We start from the raw sequence: 8,539 nt of genomic DNA on the forward strand, positions 1-8,539 counted from the left end.
GAATTTTCAAAAATGCCAATGTGTATCAATAGTTTTAAATATATTCATGTATCTGATCCAGACTTCATATCTTAGGGCTCTATTCCAGTAAAACAGCTGACTAAAGATACAATTGTTCCCTAACCACACTAATTTCCAGAGAAAAGGATGTTACCGCATGAAATGAGAAATGAGGTTTGCAATTTATACTTTTCTTTCTCATCTGCTCCTCTATTTTGATAGACTTTCAAATGTTTACTTTTGAGACTACTATTTAGATTAACCAATAGTATCCTCCAATTGTTCTATACCCTACCTTTTTAATGCCGTTCACTGAGTTTTCAGCAGCAACCAAATCAGTTCTTCCCTGCTCTGGGCACTTCTGACAACATTTCTGCCACTTTGCTCATCAGCAGAAGAGCAACTCAGTACCTAGAGGGGTTCTCTAGTCCAGAAGATGCAGCTCCCAGCATCTCTGAAGTAGGACTTCACAACTTTTCTACGGTGTAAGCCAATGGGTAGACTGAGATTTTTTGCAGCCGACAGCTTTATTGGGTTTCCTTTCCTAGCAGCAATCTGGAAGCTCACCAGCTTAGTGTGATTGTAACGGGCTAGAAAGGACTGTCTGAGAAGCCAGCAATGCCAGTCAGACACATGGAAATCTTTAACTAGAGCTAAACCTATCGTGTTTCTGTTTTGTTGTGTCTCTTTCTTTGCAATCCAACTTTTGTTTATACAACAATTAGGGGCAGGGCTACCATATTATTATTGCTGTTGTTGTTATATATTTTATTATTCAGTCACAATAGGGAGACAATTCTCAAGGTCTTAAGCAGCAGATTTTTTTTTTTCAATTTCAATCAGATATTTTCTAAGACAGTGCAGGCAGCAGACTTGACACTTGCACAACCTTTAATCTATTTCCACCGAAACAATCCTTACATTGCAGATAACACCAAGAGACCTTGCCATCCTAGGACAGTGCCTTTGGTGCCATCCACATTTATCATTACTTTAGATTAAGCTTTTACCCCTAGGCTCTTGTTAAAAATCACATCTGTTACCCAGAAAGTTTAGCAGAACAGCCTATCTGCCCAGAGAGCAGGCCTGTGGCAGTCTGTCACAACATTTATTGAGAATGCAGCTGGGTGTCTGGAAAAGAAACCCCCACTTGAAAGTGAGTAGAGCAGGGTCCAGATCCTGTCTCAGCTTATTGCTTACTGATTATAAGCCTCAGTTTCTTCAGATCTGTTTCCCTACCAATAAAAAATAGAATTATACCCACTGACCTCTAAGATTTCAGCTCATCTTAAAATACGGTAATTCTATTTTCTGAACCTAAAATGTATACTCTGACACCTCAGCCAACAAGAATAAGGTCTGATATTTTAAAAGGCAAAAATATTGTATTTTAAATATCCATATAACATATCCACATAGATAAATTTTTTAAAAATTGCAAATAATTCCAGCTGGTTAAATTTAGAATGCTTATATTAAAACCAATTCAACAATACTCTCTGGCACTATTCCCAGAACATTTCCATTTGATTGGGAATTGTTTAAATTTTAATCCATTTTAAGCCTTTCTCTCTCCCAATTGTGCTCCTCTTAGAATGCCACATTTAAAATATTGACTGCAATAGCACTGGCTCTCTTATTGAATCATGTATCCCAGCAATGTTACAGCTACCCATTTGGGTTGTTTGGGGGCTACATGCAGAATGTGCAGTGGGGAGGGGAGAATGCATTTATGTGATTATGGGTGTATTTCTGTAGAATCCCTTTTCCTTCCAAGAGTGACTGCCAAATCAGCATCAAAACTCCTTCTCACAGCCCTGATCTTTTTCTTTTCCTTTAAAAACATTTAAGATAATAGCAAAACAAGCTTCCTAACCATTTTTGCTGGTACAAATCAGGAAAAAAAATTAAAAACTAATCAAATTCTGCCAATTCCTTAAATCAAACAAACTCGTTTTCTGTAAGGTCATAATCACACAGTGTTCTTCCTTTCCTTTCTAGTGCTTTCCTTCTATTCCAAAATTTTATTCATCCCAGATCTTAATCTTTATTGACCTTGGGAAGAAAAAAAAAAGGAAAGAGTGGTAGCCAAAGCTGTGACAAGGGCTTCCAGCAGGACCTCTGTTGGAAGATCAAGCCCCATCTCCCACCCAGAACCCTCCTGAGCCTTCACTTTGGGTTTTATCACTGTATGCAACAATCGACTACCACATTTTCTTAACAACTCTTTCTCTCCTCCTCCTACTCCTTTACTGACCCACATACTACTTGAGACTCTAAGATTTATAATAAGAGCTATAGTTGGATCTGAAGAGCTCTCCTCTCCTCTCCTCTCCTCTCCTCTCCTCTCCTCTCCTCTCCTCTCCTCTCCTCTCCTCTCCTCTCCTCTCCTCTCCTCTCCTCTCCTCTCCTCTCCTCTCCTCTCCTCTCCTCTCCTCTCCTCTCCTCTCCTCTCCTCTCCTCTCCTCTCCTCTCCTCTCCTCTCCTCTCCTCTCCTCTCCTCTCCTCTCCTCTCCCTTAATTCCCAGCCATGTGTTGAGTGGCTTATTCTACCACATTCTCTCTGCCATGACATACTGCCTCACCCAGGTCCAAAGCAATAAGGTCAATCAATCAGGGTTTGAAACCCTTGAAACCATGAGACAAAATATACCTGCCATCTTTATGAGTTATTTTACTTCAGGTATTTTGTTATGAATGGGAAACTGACCACCATAGATACTTAGTGAGGAGACTTCCTATGTATACCAAGCATGAGTTATTTGTTTCCTTTAAGTTTTGGCACTTAATCCTAATACAATCTTACTAGTCAAGCTTTACCTTGTTCATTTTAAAACTAAATAAACTGAAGCTAGATATGTTAAGTAATTTACTTAATGTTCACAAACAATGTGGAGTTGGGCCTAGATATATACCCAGGTCTAACTTGATTTACTATGTTTTTATATTCTTTAAAGTAATAGTAACCACAAAGTTGGAGAAAGTAGAAAGTAGCACAAGAGTAGTAAAGTATCACCAGAAAAACCTTTCCCAGAATTTTCTACTTGTATCTGTAACCTGTGTCCCATAATGACTCTTAGTCATAACAGAAGCTGAGAAAATTAGAACTTAGTTTTTTCTAATTTCCTTTGGCTGCATAACAAGAAGAAGGTTGGGTATAGAAATGTGTTTACCAACTAACTAGGACTACTCCAGAAATGATTCAAAAATAAAATGAAAAAAAATTAAAACTAATAAAAATTCCAGGAATAGTAAAATGTGGTATTCTTCATATTATAAAGTACATAGTATTTAACAAAATATTGAATAGGGCTTTCTTTCAGAATAATATCCAGCTCACTTAAATCCACTTGCTAGCTAACATATTTGTAAAAGGAGATTGTCCTTGTGGGTGTGCCCAGAAAGAGGATAATAGGACCCTGCTTCTCTCTTCTCTCTCTCTCTTAATTTCCAGCCATGTGTTGGAAAGAGAACATCAATGTGTTAGCTTTCTATTACTCTGACAAAATATCTGAGACAATCAACTTATAAGGAGGAAAAATTGCTGAAATAAACAATAAGGAAGAAAAACTTGGGGGTTCACAGTTTGAAGGTTTTAGTTCACAGTTTGTTGGCCCATTGCTTTGGAGGCTATATAAGTCCTACTTCACAGTGGAAACTGGTAGAGGAAGCTGATCACCTCATCAAGACCAGGAAGCAAAAAGAGAGAAATAAGAAGGGCTGAGATCCCAGTATCTCTTTCAAGGCCATGATCCTAATAAACCAACTAGGCCCCACATCCTAAGGGGTCCATCACTTCCCAATAGCACCACAGGCTAGTGATTAATCCTTTAAAAGAGGATCATTGAGAAACACTTTCCAGATTACAGGAGACAGGAAATGGAGAATATAAGGGAATAGTAGTTCTTGGGATATATAAACATCAATGTCCATTTCCCCACAGAGAGGTCCCTGATGAGTCTTCTTTATGAATGTGCAAGTGCACATTTTGGACACAAAATAAAACATTATTTCTACCCATTCTTATTGAACTAATGCTCTGGTTTGAATATGTCTCCAAAGTTTATGTTTTGAAAATTAATTCCCAATGCAATGGTATTGAGAGGAGCGACCATTAAGAGATGAATGGGTTTCTGCTAAAAGGAGGAGTTTGGATCCCTTCCTTTCTCTGTCTTTCACATGTGCAATCCCTTCCACATTATGAAGAGGTAAGACAAACTTCACCAGATGCAGTCCTCCAGGCCTGGATATCGCAGCTCTCATAACTTTAAGAAATAAATTTATCTTCTTTAAAAGTTTTTCAGTATCAGTTATTCTGTTATGGCACCACAAAATAAACAAAAACAGTTATGTCAGTGTTCGTTGTAATATACACAACATATGTATATGCTTCTCTGCTGTGGTTTTGGTCACTAATGTGGTCAATTAGTTGCTCGGCCACCTTGTCATGGGAGGGTAGAGACGTGGAATCAACACACAGACTCTGGGAGCTGGTGAGAGAACTGGCTGGAGACCCACCTCAGGTCATCATCCAGTAGCTCAGTTTATTTTTGGAATGCATACAATTGTTACAGGGTTCAAGTGGGGCGTGCCCATCAATCATACACAAGCAAGATAGTATCCATAAGCCAATCATGCCTAATGTAACCGCACGATGAGGATGCTCTAAATATTGCTATCATAGGAAGGGTCTTTGTCCCTAGGGGAGCAGGTTTCTAAGTTGGGAGTTCCATGCCTGAAGCTCCTGGCTATCAGTTTCCTGGCCTGGCAGCTTGGCAATGCTAACCACAAGTGCTAAGGATGTAGTTTCACTATGGGCTCCCTAGAGCAGAGCATCCCATCATGCAGGCGTTCCTATCAGGCCTGAACGAGTGTAGATTCTTCAAGCATCCGAGCTGCTCATAGCTGCTAGCTGCTAGCTGTAAACTGAAAGTTATTCCAACACTTCTCTTAACATTTATAATTCTTCCTAATCATATCTTTCGAAAACCAAATTATAGCAATAAATAGATCCAAGCTAATATAATTTTTGTTAGAAAAAAACATTAATGGAAAGGAAAAAATTAACTTCAGAAATAATAAATAAAATACAGCTCTCAAACATAAACATAAGAATTTGATTAACAAAGAATGGGAATAAATTATCTGATAATGTATACTGTTGATAGTTCAAATCCCTTGATAAGATTATACAGATAATAAATATTATGGTAAATTTAGGTGTCTCATTCTAAAACATTTCTTCTATCTGTTCTCTCTTCTCAAAAAAAATCATAAAAATAGTTCCAATTGTCTTAAACCATGAAATAGCATTACACATTTTATTTAATAGTAGAAACCAACCTATCATGAAATCATTAAATGCAATATAAATTTAAACATGCATTTATGTTGATTCAATTTTAAAATATGAGTGCAGGCACTCATATAACTAAGTCTCCAATTATTCAAACAGCCCATTAGGTCATCTCATGGTTTTGTGTAGAGCTGAGGTGTCATTAACTACAATATAGGGCACATTGCATGAGATTAGAATTATAAGCATAAAATTATACAAAATGAAATATGAATGAATTAAAAACCACCAGAGAAATTAGGTCAATAACATAGTTTTTAACTGTAATCTCCTGAGATTTGCATTTTGAAATGGAGTAGAAACCCAGGGATTCTGCATGAGAAAAAGTAATCCCATTACAATATCACTACACTGTAGCAATTGAGCTGAACTCTGTGCCACATTTTATGAAGGACCCACACTGACCTCACTAAGTCCCAGTTTCAAGAGATTTTTTTGATTGTTATTTAATGCATTCAAAACCAAATAAAAGAACAGTTTGTGCAATTTAGTATTACCACTAATACCATTAATATCACTAGAAATCCTCTTTTCTTTTCAAATGCTTGATAGGGTAACAAATGGCTGCTTAGCCACACTACATGCAACTGGATCCTGACTTCTACATTCTGTGACACAGAATAACAATAATGTCCACTATAAATCAGTCTGTGACTCCTTGGTAACATAAACTCCTTCTGTGAATTGCCAATAGATCATATTTTCTCATCATTATGGTATTGTGCAAATGTGCACTCAGGGCTGTTAACAATGCTCTCTGCTTTGACACACACCATGCAGGGTGTTGATGACCAGCCACATGAATATTGCCATTGCCACACATTCCATGGAGACATGAAAATGACCCTTGTGTCATTCCAAGATGATGCAAGATTATAGTGTTCTATAGGGAATGTTTATAGAATTTTTAATTATTTTAAAATTTAAGAGATAAAAAATGAGACAAATATTTTAATTTTAATTCATAAAAGAGAATGAGGGAGCTAATATTAAATTCAAATAATCACTTCCAGCATTTCTTTGATTAGACACATACACATAAAAGACCTTTAGTGCTATGGACTTTAATGAAGGCTTGGAGAGAGAGCAAAGATATAAAGTGTCAAAAACTTAAAATTCGATGTTGGATCCTTCTAAGAGCCCTTCACACACCTATGATGTGGCTCAATCTTTTCCACCGTCTACTCTCATTTCTTCCCTTTCTGCTCTTCTGTTAGGCCACCCTATAAAAAAGAAAAACACTGTTCTATCTTACCCAGTTAACCAGCTATCTCCAGTCTCTAAATTCAAATCAGCAAACCAACATCTTTTGCAAGTCCAAAGGCACATTAATCAATTGAGCTCACTCTTTTACTCCCTATGTATGTTTTTCAGGAAAAAAAAATGAAAAATACAATGAGTTTATGTGCCCACAATATGCCATATAATAGCATCCTTAGAAATCAAGTGTTGACAGATCTATATTTTAAATAACTAATTTTACTAGTTTAAATAGACCAAATGTTTAAGTAAACAACTTAAAATCCAACTTTTAAAGTGTATGGTTTTGTTCATTTAAAGCATATATTGGTTTTAAATGAAAGTCAATAATTGCATGACTTATAAACAAATCTAAACAAAATATAAAATAAAGTATAATGTCTATAGTCAGAGGAATTTTAAAGATCAAAATTAGAATAAAGCAAGTGATTATTCTACATCAATTTTCAGAAAACAACTCAGTCCTTTTCTGTAAATGAGATAACAAATTGAAATAACTCTTCATAACATGAAGATGGAGATCTAGGGACACTTCAAAATCTGAACTATGTATGACATCTTTACAGTCTACATCGAGTTTATTACTCTGATTATATAGAAGTAACTTTATAAATAATCCTACAAGTTCCAACCGTGATAGAATTTTAAAATCATTAGTCAGATGAGGATTCAGACAAACACTTGCCCCTATTGGTTTCTGGTGTGTCTGCATGTACCTTGTGCTTTCTGATCCCAGACATGTCCACAGGTTTTATTTTCCTTTATGAGATAAATTAAAACAAATTCCCTAATAGAATTTAATTTCTTCTGATTCCTAAGATCAGAAAACTAATTCAATCACTTGGGAAATATGTCATCTTAGGAAGGTGGTACTTACATCATCCAATTGTGAATTAGTCACTTTTCTGCAAAGGCAAAGAAGGCAAAAATAAAATTATTTTATTTAAAATATTTATATCTTTGGTAGACAGAAGGAAGTTTTAGAATGGGGAGAAGATGCAAACATGTGTAATAAGTTTGATATTTTGTAACAAATAACATTCAAAGTTATTATCTATAAAAGTGGCAAAGTTTTATTTTTAAATTCTGAATAAGAACTATACATTAGAATATAATAAATTATCTTGGGATTTAGGAAATCGTGCTATCATTATCAACTAGTAATCCAGCAAGAGTTCAAGAAATGATCTAAAATAGAGATTAATTATATTTACATCTTTTTAAAAAATTTAGAAATACCAAATCACTTGAGTTCATCAAGTTATAATATGCACTGTCTTTAAAAAAACTAACTAGCTATCCCTTAAAATTATATATATATATATATATAATAATTAACAATTATATATAAATTATTTTATAGTTTCTAACACTTGCGTCTACATGTAAAACTTGAGTTTTACATTTAATTTTGTGACTTGAAAGAAAATAAATCCAAATTCATTGCTACAAGATAAGATTTTAAATGCTTTCACCATGAAAAATGTATGAGGAGATAGATATGCTTATTCAGATTTGACCATTATGCAATGTATACATGTATTGAAATACAGAATACCCTTAAATACAATTTTTATATGTCAATATAAATTTTTAATGATAAACTAAAAATGTGTCTACCAAGTAATGGAATTAAAACCACAAACTCTAACATTTAAGCAGACTTCATACTTTTATAAATAGTGAAGTAAAAGTATATTCCCTATTATTTACTAAATTTTAGTTATTAAATTTAATATTTTGTCATAGGCAAATACATATATTTATTTAATTTTTAAAATAGTTCCATATGTTAATTACCTTTCACTTACAGATGAGTATATTGAGGCTCAGAAAGTTTAAGCCACTTTCCTACATTCAAGCCAAGGTGGGAAATCAAGTAACTAACTTCACTATTCATGTTATTAGTCATGCTTCCATAAT

The 8,539-nt window shown here is 34.9% G+C and overlaps 1 long non-coding RNA gene across 1 annotated transcript; it reads right to left on the reverse strand.

Moving 5' to 3' along the window:
• Positions 1-4,489: 4,489 nt before the first annotated feature.
• On the reverse strand, positions 4,490-7,907 carry LOC144376452 (uncharacterized). Its single transcript, XR_013436955.1, has 2 exons — positions 7,494-7,907; positions 4,490-6,579 (listed from the first exon to the last, which is right to left on the reverse strand). It is a non-coding gene; the product is annotated as an uncharacterized LOC144376452 (long non-coding RNA).
• Positions 7,908-8,539: the final 632 nt, after the last annotated feature.

The sequence above is a fragment of the Ictidomys tridecemlineatus genome, chromosome 3, assembly GCF_052094955.1.
Source record: "Ictidomys tridecemlineatus isolate mIctTri1 chromosome 3, mIctTri1.hap1, whole genome shotgun sequence".
In the NCBI taxonomy this organism is placed as follows: domain Eukaryota; kingdom Metazoa; phylum Chordata; class Mammalia; order Rodentia; family Sciuridae; genus Ictidomys; species Ictidomys tridecemlineatus.